The 14,633-nt window shown below is 45.4% G+C and overlaps 1 protein-coding gene across 2 annotated transcripts in view; it reads right to left on the reverse strand.

Moving 5' to 3' along the window:
* SMAD2 (SMAD family member 2) overlaps nucleotides 1-13,934 on the reverse strand; it is a 62,131-nt gene extending 48,197 nt beyond the window's left edge. The window contains exon 1 of one of the 2 annotated variants that reach the window (XM_069746572.1): nucleotides 13,557-13,934. The gene's annotated coding sequence lies outside the window, so the exon portion shown is untranslated. The remainder of the gene's footprint in view (nucleotides 1-13,556) is intronic. The other variant, XM_069746581.1, reaches the window with a different exon arrangement.
* Between the last annotated feature and the right edge of the window lie 699 nt (nucleotides 13,935-14,633).

The following is a 14,633-nucleotide window of genomic DNA, read 5'->3' on the forward strand; positions in this document are numbered from 1 at the left end:
ATAATTGCCATGGCCTACCGTGCTGATCACAATGCATACAGGACTCTGAAGATCAGACATCAGCCTGCAAGCCAGGTCTCTGCAAAATAGCAATCCATGGATGTGAAGACACCGGACATCCAGATGAATGGGCTGTTGGTCGAAAAGCAGCCTGTGTTTAACCCCTTAACGTCCAATGACGGGCATTATTGGCGATGAGCCTGCACCTTTTCCGGCACATGACAGCTGATCTGATCAGCAGTCATTAGCCCCTAACAGCCGCGGGTGGAATGGCGATCTACCCGTGGCTGTTAACATGTTAAATGCCGCTGTCAAACTGACAGCAGCATTTAACACGCGGTCCCGGCAAGCGTGCCTGAAATCCGCCCATCGGTGACCCCCGTCAGGTGATCGCGGGACACCAATGGGTTGGCATGACAACTAGAGGTCTTCTGCAGACCTCTATGGTTGTCACTGCCGGATTGCAATGAGCGCCGCCCAGTGGTCAGCACTCATAGCAAGTGAGTAATTCTGCTACATCTGATCATTGCCTGTATGTAGCAGAGACGATCGGGTTATGGCAGCTTCTAGTCTCCAATGGAGACTATTGAAGCAAGCCAAAAGTTAAAAAATCATGACAAAATACAGTTTCCTATGCTAATAATTTCAGTGTATCCGTAAAAACAGATGCAGTTCAGAACATTTATTTATTCATTTATATAACACCATTAATTCTGCAGCGCTTTACAAACATTATCATCACTGTCCCCATTATAGATCACAATCTACATTCCCTATCAGTATGTCTATGGAGTGTGGGAGGAAACTGGAGAACCCGGAGGAAACCCACGCAAACACGGGGAAAACACACAATCTCCTTGCAGATGTTGTCCTTGGTGGGATTGGAGCCCCAGCGCTGAAAGGCAACACTGCTAACCACTGGGCCACCGTGCTGCCCCACATGGGATCAGACTTTTGTTTTGTGCACCCATAGAACGGAACGGTCAAGTCACAAATTTAAATAAATAAATAAATAAATAAATAAATAAATAAATAAATGGAAGAGACTTGTGAATCTTGTGATTTCATTACACGGACACTCATCTGAACACCATTCAATAACATTGGTCCATGTGCGGCCTTTGAGATTCCAGATTCTAACATGGACAGCATACATTCTATGATTCTACGACATCTGTAAAGTTCGCTGGTCTGAGTCCAGCCTAAAGGTACCTTCACACAACGATTTCGTTAACGATATCGTTGCAACGTCACGCTTTTTGTGACATAGCAACGATCCCGCTAACGATCTCGTTATGTGTGACAGCGACCAACAATCAGGCCCCTGCTGGGAGATCGTTGGTCGCTGGGTGAATGATCAGGACCTTTTTTTGGTCGCTGATCACCCGCTGTCATCGCTGGATCGGTGTGTGTGACGCTGATCCAGCGATGTGTTCACTTGTAACCAGGGTAAACATCGGGTTACTAAGCGTAGGGCCGCACTTAGTAACCCAATATTTACCCTGCCTACCATTGTAAAAGTAAAAAAAAAAACAGTACATACTCACATTCCGATGTCTGTCACGTCCCCCGCCGTCAGCTTCCCTGCACTGACTGTGAGCGCCGGCCGTAAAGCACAGAGGTGACGTCACCGTTGTGCTCTGCTTTACGGCCGGCGATGACACAGTCAGTGCAGGGAAGCTGACGGCGGGGGACGTGACAGACATCGGAATGTGAGTATGTACTGTTTTTTTTTTTTTACTTTTACAATGGTAGCCAGGGTAAATATCGGGTTACTAAGCACGGCCCTGCGCTTAGTAACCCGATGTTTACCCTGGTTACCCGGGGACTTCGGCATCGTTGAAGACAGTTTCAACGATGCCGAAGTCATTCCCCTGATCGTTGGTCGCTGGAGAGAGCTGTCTGTGTGACAGCTCCCCAGCGACCACACAACGACTTACCAACGATCACGGCCAGGTCGTATCGCTGGTCGTGATCGTTGGTAAGTCGTTTAATGTAACGGTACCTTAAGGCAAACCTTGGTAGATAAGGGTGTAAGCTGATTGATAGGTCCGTTCCAGAAACTGCGTCGTCCTGTCCTGCACACAAAGGTACTCAAATCTAACGCTGCTCACCCAAGTGCTCCTGTGTTCTCAATGAGAGTCACTGCCATACTCATTTGGCAGCAGTAAATTATCTCTCCGAGAGCAAAAGTGTGGCCAAGCTGAAATCAGAGATGATGGATCCTTATTTCCCCCCCAATATCAACTGTCAGGGACCCCAAATACTTCACACTATCAACCCAACAAGTCAATAACAGCCAACATTAGTCTGATCTGCAAAACAAACTAACTTCTCGTCTCTCATATCCTCTGTCTCACAACCCTAAACAGCTTTTCAACACTTTCAATTCACTACTCCGTCCCCCAGCACCTCGTCCCTCCCCTCTCATTTCTGCCTTTCTTTAACCCCTTATTCCCATATGACGTACTATCCAGTCGAGGTGACCTGGGACTTAATTCCCAGTGACGGGATAGTACGTCATATGCGATCGGCCGCGCTCACAGGGGACCGGGTGTCAGCTGACTATCGCAGCTGACATCCGGCACTATGTGCCAGGAGCGGACCGCTCCCGGCACATTAAGCCCCGGAACACTGCGATCAAACATGATTGCAGCGTTCCGGCGGTACAGGGAAACATAGCGCAGGGAGGGGGCTCCCTGCCTGCTTCCCTGAGACCCTCGGTACAAGGCGATGTGCTCACCTTGTACTGAGCGTCTCCTCCCTGCAGGCTCCTGATCCAAAATGGCCGCGGGGCTGCATCCGGGTCCTGCAGGGAGGTGGTTTACCAGCGCCTGGTCAGAACAAGCGCTGGGAAGCCTCCAGCAGTGCACGTCAGCTGATAGCTGATCTGACACAGTGCTGTGCAAAGAGTCAGATCAGCGATATGTCACTATACTGTGCTGTCCCCCCTCCCCCCCCCCAAAAAAAAGGGAAGCAAAAAACAACACTTTATTATCATACCGCCGAACAAAAAGTGGAATAACACGCGATCAAAGAGACGGATATAAATAACCATGGTACCAATGAAAACATCATCTTGTCCCGCAAAAACGAGCCGCCATACAGCATCAGCAGCAAAAAATTAAAAAACTTATAGTCCTCAGAATAAAGCGATACAAAAATTATTTTTTCTATAAAATAGTTTTTATCGTATAAAAGTGCCAAAAACATAAAAAAATGACATAAATGAAGTATCGCTGTAATCGTACTGAACCGAAGAATGAAACTGCTTTACCTATTTTACCAAACGTGGAACGGTATAAACACCCCCCCTCCAAAAAAAAAAGAAATTCATGAATAGCTGATTTTTGGTCATTCTGTCTCACAAAAATTGGAATAAAAAAAAAAAGATCAAAAAATGTCACGTGCCCGACAATGTTACCAATAAAAACGTCAACTCGTCCTGCAAAAAACAAGACCTCACATGACTCTGTGGAACAAAATATGGAAAAATTATAGCTCTCAAAAAATGGAGTCCAAAAAGTCAGAGGCAGCACACCATTGCAAATAAGTTTCAAAAAGTGTTCAGGTTTTAATAGCCCATTATGGCGACGTTTCAGCTCATGGAGAACCTTTCTCAAGCCTCAAGACTTTTTGGACTCTTATTATAAGCTTTGGTACATGCCTGAGGGGCTTTGCACTCTGAATTTGTTTTTCTGTGCTGCTCTCATTTTTTGCAATTATTCTCAAAATGTGGAGACGCAAAATCTATTTTTTGCAATAAAAAGCTTCTTTTAGTCTGTAATGGCTGTCAATCATAAAAATCCGCTAAAAAAAACCCGCTATAAATAGTAAATCAAACCCCCCTTCATGACCCCCTTAGTTAGAGAAAAATAATAAAGTTAAAAAAATGTATTTATTTTCATTTTCCCATTAGGGTTAGGATTACGGCTATGGTTTTGGCTAGGGTTGAGGCTAGGGTTTCAGTTCGAATTGGGGGGGTTTCAACTGTTTAGGCACATCAGGGGCTCTCCAAACGCGACATGACATCCGATCTCAATTCCAGCCAATTCTGCGTGGAAAAAGTAAAAGAGTGCTCCTTCCCTTCCGAGCTCTCCCGTGCGCCCAAACAGGGGTTTACCCCCACATATGGGGTATCGGCGTACTCAGGACAAATTGGACAACAACTTTTGGGCTCTGCGTTATAAACTGTAGTGAAACACTTGGGGGGTTCAAAGTTCTCACAACACATCTAGATAAGTTCCTTGGGGGGTCTAGTTTCTAATATGGGGTCACTAGTGGGGGTTTCTACTGTTTAGGTACATTAGGGGCTCTGCAAACGCAATATGACGCCTGCAGACCATTCCATCTAAGTCTGCATTCCAAATGGCGCTCCTTCCCTTCCGAGCCCTCCCATGCGCCCAAACAGTGGTTCCCCCCACATACTGGGTATCAGCGTACTCTGGACCTCAAAAGTTGTTGTCCAATTTGTCCTGAGTACGCTGATACCCAGTATGTGGGGGGGAACCACTGTTTGGGCGCATGGGAGGGCTTGGAAGGGAAGGAGCGCCATTTGGAATGCAGACTTAGATGGAGTGGTCTGCAGGCGTCACATTGCGTTTGCAGAGCCCCTAATGTACCTAAACAGTAGAAACCCCCCACTAGTGACCCCATATTAGAAACTAGACCCCCCAAGGAACTTATCTAGATGTGTTGTGAGAACTTTGAACCCCCAAGTGTTTCACTACAGTTTATAACGCAGAGCCCAAAAGTTGTTGCCCAATTTGTCCTATTTCTCCTGTTACCCTTGGGAAAATACAAAACTGGGGGCTAAAAAATTATTTTTGTGGGAAAAAAAAATGATTTTTATTTTCAAGGCTCTGCGTTATAAACTGTAGTGAAACACTTGGAGGTTCAAAGCTCTCACCACACATCTAAATAGTTCCTTAGAGGGTCTACTTTCCAAAATTGTGTCACTTTTGGGGGGGTTTCAATGTTTAGGCACATCAGGGGTTCTCCAAACGCAACATGGCGTTCCATCTCAATTCCAGTCAATTTTGCATTGAAAAGTCAAACGGCGCTCCTTCCCTTCCGAGCTCTCCCGTGCGCCCAAACAGTGGTTTATCCCCACATATGGGGTATCGGCGTACTCAGGACAAATTGTACAACAACTTTTGGGGTCCATTTTCTCCTGTTACCCTTGGTAAAATAAAACAAATTGGAGCTGAAGTAAATATTTTGTGAAAAAAAGTTAAATGTTCATTTTTATTTAAACATTCCAAAAATTCCTGTGAAACACCTGAAGGGTTAATAAACTTCTTGAATGTGGTTTTGAGCACCTTGAGGGATGCAGTTTTTAGAATGGTGTCACACTTGGTTATTTTCTATCATATAGACCCCTCAAAGTGACTTCAAATGTGATGTGGTCCCTAAAAAAAAATGGTGTTGTAAAAATGAGAAATTGCTGGTCAACTTTTAACGCTTATAACTCCCTAACAAGAAAAAAAAATTTGTTCCAAAATTGTGCTGATGTAAAGTAGACATGTGGGAAATGTTACTTATTAAGATGTTCTGTGATTTAAGGGCATAAAAATTCAAAGTTGAAAAATTGCAAACCTTACAAAATTGTCGCCAAATTTCCGTTTTTTTCACAAATAAACGCAGGTAATATCAAAAGAAATTTTAGCACTATCATGAAGTACAATATGTCCCGAGAAAACAATGTCAGAATCATCAGGTTCCGATGAAGCGTTCCAGAGTTATAACCTCATAATGGGACAGTGGTCAGAATTGTAAAAATTGGCCCGGTCATAAACGTGTAAACCACCCTTGGGGCTTAAGGGGGTTAAACAGAAGATCGATACGATCAGAGCAAGCTTTGGCCCATGGCGCCCAATACCCCTCTTACCTGCTTAACCCCGCTCCTCCAAAACCAGCTTCTCCACCATGACAGAAGGTCATCTCTCCACCCTCCTGTCAAGATCACACCTCACCATCTGTGCACTCGACCCGATCCAGTCCCACCTCATCCCTAACCTTTCCACGGTCTTCATCCCAACCCTAACACACCTCTTCAACCTCTCACTCACAACTGGTGTCTTCCCCTCATCCTTCAAACATGCCTCCATCACACCCATCCTCAAAAAGCCCTCCCTGGACCCATCCTCTGTATCTAGCGATCACCCGATATCCCTTCTCCCTTATGCCTCAAAACTACTGGAACAGCATGTCCATCTTGAACTGTTCTCCCACCTCTCCTCCTACTCCCTCTTTGACCGGTTACAATCTGGCTTCAGACCCCATCACTCAACTGAAACTGCCCTAACTAAAGTCACCAATGACCTACCAAGAGCAAGCAACACTACTCTGTCCTCCTCCTCCTGGACCTGTCTTCTGCCTTTGACACTGTGGACTACTCCCTCCTTCTACAGATTCTCTCAGCTCTTGGCATCACAGATTTGGCCCTATCCTGGATAACGTCATACTTAACAGAACGGACATTCAGTGTCTCCCACTCGCAGACCACCTCCTCACCTAGCCCCTTGTCTGTAGGTGTCCCTCAAGGCTCAGTTCTAAGACCCCTACTCTTCTCCATCTACATCTTCGGCCTAGGACAGCTCATAGAATCCCACGGTTTACAGAATCATCTCTACGCCGATGACACGCAGATCTACCTATCCGGACCTGACCTCACCTCCTTACCAAAATCCCACTCTGTCTAAAACAGAACATGGACAAAACAGAAATCATCATCTTTGCCCCATCTCACTCTACCCCTCCACCCAACCAGTCCATCAATGTCAATGGCTGCTGATTTTCCCCAGTCTCGCGCGCTCAGTGCCTCGGGGTGATCCTCGACTCGGCCCTCTCTTTCAAGCCACATATCCAAGCCCTTGCCTCTTCCTGCCATCTCAAACTCAAAAATATTTCCTGTATCTGCGCATTCCTTTACCACAAAACCACTAGTGCACGCCCTCATCTCCCACCTTGACTACTGCAACCTCCTACTCCATGGCCTCCCCTCTAGCACTCTGGCACCATTCCAATCCATCCTACACTCTGCTGCCCGACTAATCTACCCATCTCGCTACTATTCCCCAGCCTTTCCCCTCTCTGCCAAGCCATTCACTGGCTTCCTATTGTCCAGAGACTCCAATTCAAAATCCTTTCTATGACATACAAAGCCATCCACAACCTGTCTCCTCCATACATCTGTGACCTCGTCTCCCGATACTTACCTACACGCAACCTCCGATCATCACAAGATCTCCTTCTCTACTCCCCTCTCATCTCTTCTTCCCACAACCACATCCAAGACTTCTCCCGAGCTTCCCCCGTACTCTGGAACTCTCTACCCCAACACATCAGACTCTCGCCTACAATAGAAACCTTCAAAAAGAACCTGAAGAATCACATCTTCTGACAAGCCTACAACCTGCAGTGATCCTCAACCTACTGAACTGCCACACAACCAGCTCTACCCTCTCCTACTGTATCCTCACCCATCCCCAGCAGACTGTGAGCCCTCGCGGGCAGGGTCCTCCCTCCTTATGTACCTGTTAGTGCCTTGTTTTTTGCTCATGTTTATTGTAATTGACTATATTTGACCCCTTTTCACATGTAAAGCGCCATGGAATAAATGGAGCTATAAAAAATGAACAATAATCAAAATGTGTATGAGGGATTGTACTGTCAACTAAAGTGCTGACTGCACAGCCAGAAATGCATCATATGGTAAAGAAAGAGGTCAAGTTCACAGAGTTAGTGATCCCACCTACAAAAGCAGAACAGTGAGTGCAGCTCTGGGGTATAATACAGGATGTAACTCAGGATCAGTACAGGATCAGTAATGTAATGTATGTACACAGTGACTGCACCAGCAGAATAGTGAGTGCAGCTCTGGGGTATAATACAGGATGTAACTCAGGATCAGTAATGTAATGTATGTACACAGTGACTGCACCAGCAGAATAGTGAGTGCAGCTCTGGGGTATAATACTGGATGTAACTCAGGATCAGTAACGAAATGTATATACACAGTGACTGTACCAGCAGAATAGTGAGTGCAGCTCTGGGGTGTAATACAGGATGTAACTCAGGATCAGTAATGTAATGTATGTACACAGTGACTGCACCAGCAGAATAGTGAGTACAGCTCTGGGGTATAATACAGGATGTAACTCAGGCTCAGTGCAGGATCAGTAATGTAATGTATGTACACAGTGACTACACCAGCAGAATAGTGAGTACAGCTCTGGGGTATAATACAGGATGTAACTCAGGATCAGTAATGTAATGTATGTACAGAGTGACTACACCAGCAGAATAGTGAGTGCAGCTCTGGAGTATAATACAGGATGTAACTCAGGATCCGTAATGTATGTACACAGTGACTGCACCAGCAGAATAGTGAGTGCAGCTCTGGAGTATAATACAGGATGTAACTCAGGATCAGTAATGTATGTACACAGTGACTGCACCAGCAGAATAGTGAGTGCAGCTCTGGAAAATAATACAGGATGTAACTCAGGATCAGTACAGGATCAGTAATGTAATGTATGTACACAGTGACTGCACCAGCAGAATAGTGAGTGCAGCTCTGGGGTATAATACAGGATGTAACTCAGGCTCAGTGCAGGATCAGTAATGTAATGTATGTACACAGTGACTGCACCAGCAGAATAGTGAGTGCAGCTCTGGGGTATAATACAGGATGTAACTCAGGATCAGTAATGTAATGTATGTACACAATGACTGCACCAGCAGAATAGTGAGTGCAGCTCTGGGGTATAATACAGGATGTAACTCAGGATCAGTAATGTAATGTGTGTACACAGTGACTGCACCAGCAGAATAGTGAGTGCAGCTCTGGAGTATAATACAGGATGTAACTCAGGATCAGTGCAGGATCAGCAATGTAATGTATGTACACAGTGACTGCACCAGCAGAATAGTGAGTGCAGCTCTGGGGTATAATACAGGATGTAACTCAGGCTCAGTGCAGGATCAGTAATGTAATGTATGTACACAGTGACTGCACCAGCAGAATAGTGAGTGCAGCTCTGGGGTATAATACAGGATGTAACTCAGGATCAGTACAGGATCAGTAATGTAATGTATGTACACAGTGACTGCACCAGCAGAATAGTGAGTGCAGCTCTGGAGTATAATACAGGATGTAACTCAGGATCAGTAATGTAATGTATGTACACAGTGACTGCACCAGCAGAATAGTGAGTGCAGCTCTGGGGTATAATACAGGATGTAACTCAGGATCAGTAATGTAATGTATGTACACAGTGACTGCACCAGCAGAATAGTGAGTGCAGCTCTGGGGTATAATACAGGATGTAACTCAGGATCAGTACAGGATCAGTAATGTAATGTATGTACACAGTGACTGCACCAGCAGAATAGTGAGTGCAGCTCTGGGGTATAATACAGGATGTAACTCAGGCTCAGTGCAGGATCAGTAATGTAATGTATGTACACAGTGACTGCACCAGCAGAATAGTGAGTGCAGCTCTGTTGTATAATACAGGATGTAACTCAGGATCAGTAATGTAATGTATGTACACAGTGACTGCACCAGCAGAATAGTGAGTGCAGCTCTGGGGTATAATACAGGATGTAACTCAGGATCAGTAATGTAATGTATGTACACAGTGACTGCACCAGCAGAATAGTGAGTGCAGCTCTGGGGTATAATACAGGATGTAACTCAGGATCAGTAATGTATGTACACAGTGACTGCACCAGCAGAATAGTGAGTGCAGCTCTGGAGTATAATACAGGATGTAACTCAGGATCAGTAATGTATGTACACAGTGACTGCACCAGCAGAATAGTGAGTGCAGCTCTGGAAAATAATACAGGATGTAACTCAGGATCAGTACAGGATCAGTAATGTAATGTATGTACACAGTGACTGCACCAGCAGAATAGTGAGTGCAGCTCTGGGGTATAATACAGGATGTAACTCAGGCTCAGTGCAGGATCAGTAATGTAATGTATGTACACAGTGACTGCACCAGCAGAATAGTGAGTGCAGCTCTGGGGTATAATACAGGATGTAACTCAGGATCAGTAATGTAATGTATGTACACTGACTGCACCAGCAGAATAGTGAGTGCAGCTCTGGGGTATAATACAGGATGTAACTCAGGCTCAGTGCAGGATCAGTAATGTAATGTATGTACACAGTGACTGCACCAGCAGAATAGTGAGTGCAGCTCTGGTGTATAATACAGGATGTAACTCAGGATCAGTAATGTAATGTATGTACACAGTGACTGCACCAGCAGAATAGTGAGTGCAGCTCTGGGGTATAATACAGGATGTAACTCAGGATCAGTAATGTATGTACACAGTGACTGCAGCAGCAGAATAGTGAGTGCAGCTCTGGAGTATAATACAGGATGTAACTCAGGATCAGTAATGTAATGTATGTACACAGTGACTGCACCAGCAGAATAGTGAGTGCAGCTCTGGGGTATAATACAGGATGTAACTCAGGATCAGTAATGTATGTGCACAGTGACTGCAGCAGCAGAATAGTGAGTGCAGCTCTGGAGTATGATACAGGATGTAACTCAGGATCAGTAATGTAATGTATGTACACAGTGACTGCACCAGCAGAATAGTGAGTGCAGCTCTGGGGTATAATACAGGATGTAACTCAGGATCAGTAATGTAATGTATGTACACAGTGACTGCACCAGCAGAATAGTGAGTGCAGCTCTGGGGTATAATACAGGATGTAACTCAGGATCAGTACAGGATCAGTAATGTAATGTATGTACACAGTGACTGCACCAGCAGAATAGTGAGTGCAGCTCTGGAGTATAATACAGGATGTAACTCAGGATCAGTAATGTAATGTATGTACACAGTGACTGCACCAGCAGAATAGTGAGTGCAGCTCTGGGGTATAATACAGGATGTAACTCAGGATCAGTAATGTAATGTATGTACACAGTGACTGCACCAGCAGAATAGTGAGTGCAGCTCTGGGGTATAATACAGGATGTAACTCAGGATCAGTACAGGATCAGTAATGTAATGTATGTACACAGTGACTGCACCAGCAGAATAGTGAGTGCAGCTCTGGAGTATAATACAGGATGTAACTCAGGATCCGTAATGTAATGTATGTACACAGTGACTGCACCAGCAGAATAGTGAGTGCAGCTCTGGGGTATAATACAGGATGTAACTCAGGATCAGTAATGTAATGTATGTACACAGTGACTGCACCAGCAGAATAGTGAGTGCAGCTCTGGGGTATAATACAGGATGCAACTCAGGATCAGTAATGTATGTACACAGTGACTGCACCAGCAGAATAGTGAGTGCAGCTCTGGAGTATAATACAGGATGTAACTCAGGATCAGTAATGTATGTACACAGTGACTGCACCAGCAGAATAGTGAGTGCAGCTCTGGAAAATAATACAGGATGTAACTCAGGATCAGTACAGGATCAGTAATGTAATGTATGTACACAGTGACTGCACCAGCAGAATAGTGAGTGCAGCTCTGGGGTATAATACAGGATGTAACTCAGGCTCAGTGCAGGATCAGTAATGTAATGTATGTACACAGTGACTGCACCAGCAGAATAGTGAGTGCAGCTCTGGGGTATAATACAGGATGTAACTCAGGATCAGTAATGTAATGTATGTACACAATGACTGCACCAGCAGAATAGTGAGTGCAGCTCTGGGGTATAATACAGGATGTAACTCAGGATCAGTAATGTAATGTGTGTACACAGTGACTGCACCAGCAGAATAGTGAGTGCAGCTCTGGGGTATAATACAGGATGTAACTCAGGATCAGTGCAGGATCAGTAATGTAATGTATGTACACAGTGACTGCACCAGCAGAATAGTGAGTGCAGCTCTGGAGTATAATACAGGATGTAACTCAGGATCAGTAATGTAATATATGTACACAGTGACTGCACCAGCAGAATAGTGAGTGCAGCTCTGGTGTATAATACAGGATGTAACTCAGGATCAGTAATGTAATGTATGTACACAGTGACTGCACCAGCAGAATAGTGAGTGCAGCTCTGGGGTATAATACAGGATGTAACTCAGGATCAGTAATGTAATGTATGTACACAGCGACTGCAGCAGCAGAATAGTGAGTGCAGCTCTGGAGTATAATACAGGATGTAACTTAGGATAAGTAATGTAATGTATGTACACAGTGACTGCACCAGCAGAATAGTGAGTGCAGCTCTGGAGTATAATACAGGATGTAACTCAGGATCAGTAATGTAATGTATGTACACAGTGACTGCAGCAGCAGAATAGTGAGTGCAGCTCTGGAGTATAATACAGGATGTAACTCAGGATCAGTAATGTAATGTATGTACACAGTGACTGCACCAGCAGAATAGTGAGTGCGGCTCTGGGGTATAATACAGGATGTAACTCAGGATCAGTAATGTAATGTATGTACACAGTGACTGCACCAGCAGAATAGTGAGTGCGGCTCTGGAGTATAATACAGGATATAACTCAGGATCAGTAATGTAATGTATGTACACAGTGACTGCAGCAGCAGAATAGTGAGTGCAGCTCTGGAGTATAATACAGGATGTAACTCAGGATCAGTAATGTAATGTATGTACACAGTGACTGCACCAGCAGAATAGTGAGTGCAGCTCTGGGGTATAATACAGGATGTAACTCAGGATCAGTAATGTAATGTATGTACACAGTGACTGCACCAGCAGAATAGTGAGTGCAGCTCTGGGGTATAATACAGGATGTAACTCAGGATCAGTACAGGATCAGTAATGTAATGTATGTACACAGTGACTGCACCAGCAGAATAGTGAGTGCAGCTCTGGAGTATAATACAGGATGTAACTCAGGATCAGTAATGTAATGTATGTACACAGTGACTGCACCAGCAGAATAGTGAGTGCAGCTCTGGGGTATAATACAGGATGTAACTCAGGATCAGTAATGTAATGTATGTACACAGTGACTGCACCAGCAGAATAGTGAGTGCAGCTCTGGAGGATAATACAGGATGTAACTCAGGATCAGTAATGTAATGTATGTACACAGTGACTGCACCAGCAGAATAGTGAGTGCAGCTCTGGGGTATAATACAGGATGTAACTCAGGATCAGTAATGTAATGTATGTACACAGTGACTGCACCAGCAGAATAGTAAGTGCAGCTCTGGAGGATAATACAGGATGTAACTCAGGATCAGTAATGTAATGTATGTACACAGTGACTGCACCAGCAGAATAGTGAGTGCAGCTCTGGAGGATAATACAGGATGTAACTCAGGATCAGTAATGTATGTACACAGTGACTGCACCAGCAGAATAGTGAGTGCAGCTCTGGGGTATAATACAGGAGGTAACGCAGTTACAGGGGGAGATCAGGGCTGGCCTGAAGAGCTTACAATCCATCCCTATGGTATAACAGCTGAGCAGACGGTGCGGTAGTGGTGCGGCAGGAGGCCCGGGCTCACGCTCAGGGTTGCGGCGGGCAGTGGAGGGTAACCATGAGGAGCCTCGCTGCTCTGGACGGCGGCAGTTACCTGGAGCCGGAGGTCGCGCAGTCTCTCAGGCCGGGGCTCCGCTGCGAGGTGCGGCTGGTACTCCGTTCACCCCCCGCAGGCCGCGGTCTCGGCGGGATCCTCAGCCCGGCAGTAGGCCCAGGCGGCCGGGGAAGGTGGAGGAGGAGGGGGTGGAATGCGCAACGACGACCCCTGTTCAAAATGGAGTGTGGGGCAGAGCCCGCGCGGCCGCCCCGGCGTCGTCCGACCCCCGCTCCCAGACCTCCGCGATATCGTTATGATAACAGTAATATTGTTATTATTCCCCAGCAAAAAAAAAAAAAAAATCTCCTCAAAACCGCGCACGCAACCGGCCAACCTCAACCTCGCCACGGCCCGCAGCACCGCCCCGCCGCCTCTACCGCTAAACGCCATTGGTTCACGGAAAAGAATCTGGATACACCATTGGCCAGCGCTACTGTCAATCTATCTTACCCCGCCCCTTTATTTCAACTGCAGTCATTCATTGGCTGAGAGACAGGCATCAAGCTATTTTATTAGTTGCCTAGACTGTCAATCATTTTCTCCCCGCCTTCTGTCGTGTCCATGTCTTACGTCAGAGCTTTTTTTCATGCTGGAGGGTTTAGAAAATACCCGCCCATCGAGGGGCGTGGTCTAATAAATAGGAGACAATAAAAGTGACGTTCCACTTGGATGTCGATCACGACGAGTCCCCGCCTACTTCCTATGACGTGTTGACGTGAGCCGTGCGTGCCTTCCTGATGCGCTTTTGAGTGAGAGGCAGAGATTGAGTTTTCTGCGCATGTGCAATGAACCACACGGGTTTAGCTGCTGTTAGGGAAGTATTTCCTTTCTATTTAGGCTGTGTTTCTTTGCATTTTCCTGTTTATCCAGTTTTGGCACCTTAATTTTTACCTTTTGTTGGAGTGGAATGAAATGGTGTAGAAAAAAAAAACAATTCCAATTTTTTCTTATGTGGCGTATTTATTTTTCTGCCATTGGAGCAATTTAACCCCTTCTTGGTATGACATAGAGCTATCTCACATGCCGACTCTCTGACTTTAATGCAGGTAGATTGAAAAATGTATAAAAAATACA

Source organism: Ranitomeya imitator, chromosome 1 (assembly GCF_032444005.1).
Source record: "Ranitomeya imitator isolate aRanImi1 chromosome 1, aRanImi1.pri, whole genome shotgun sequence".
Taxonomy (NCBI): domain Eukaryota; kingdom Metazoa; phylum Chordata; class Amphibia; order Anura; family Dendrobatidae; genus Ranitomeya; species Ranitomeya imitator.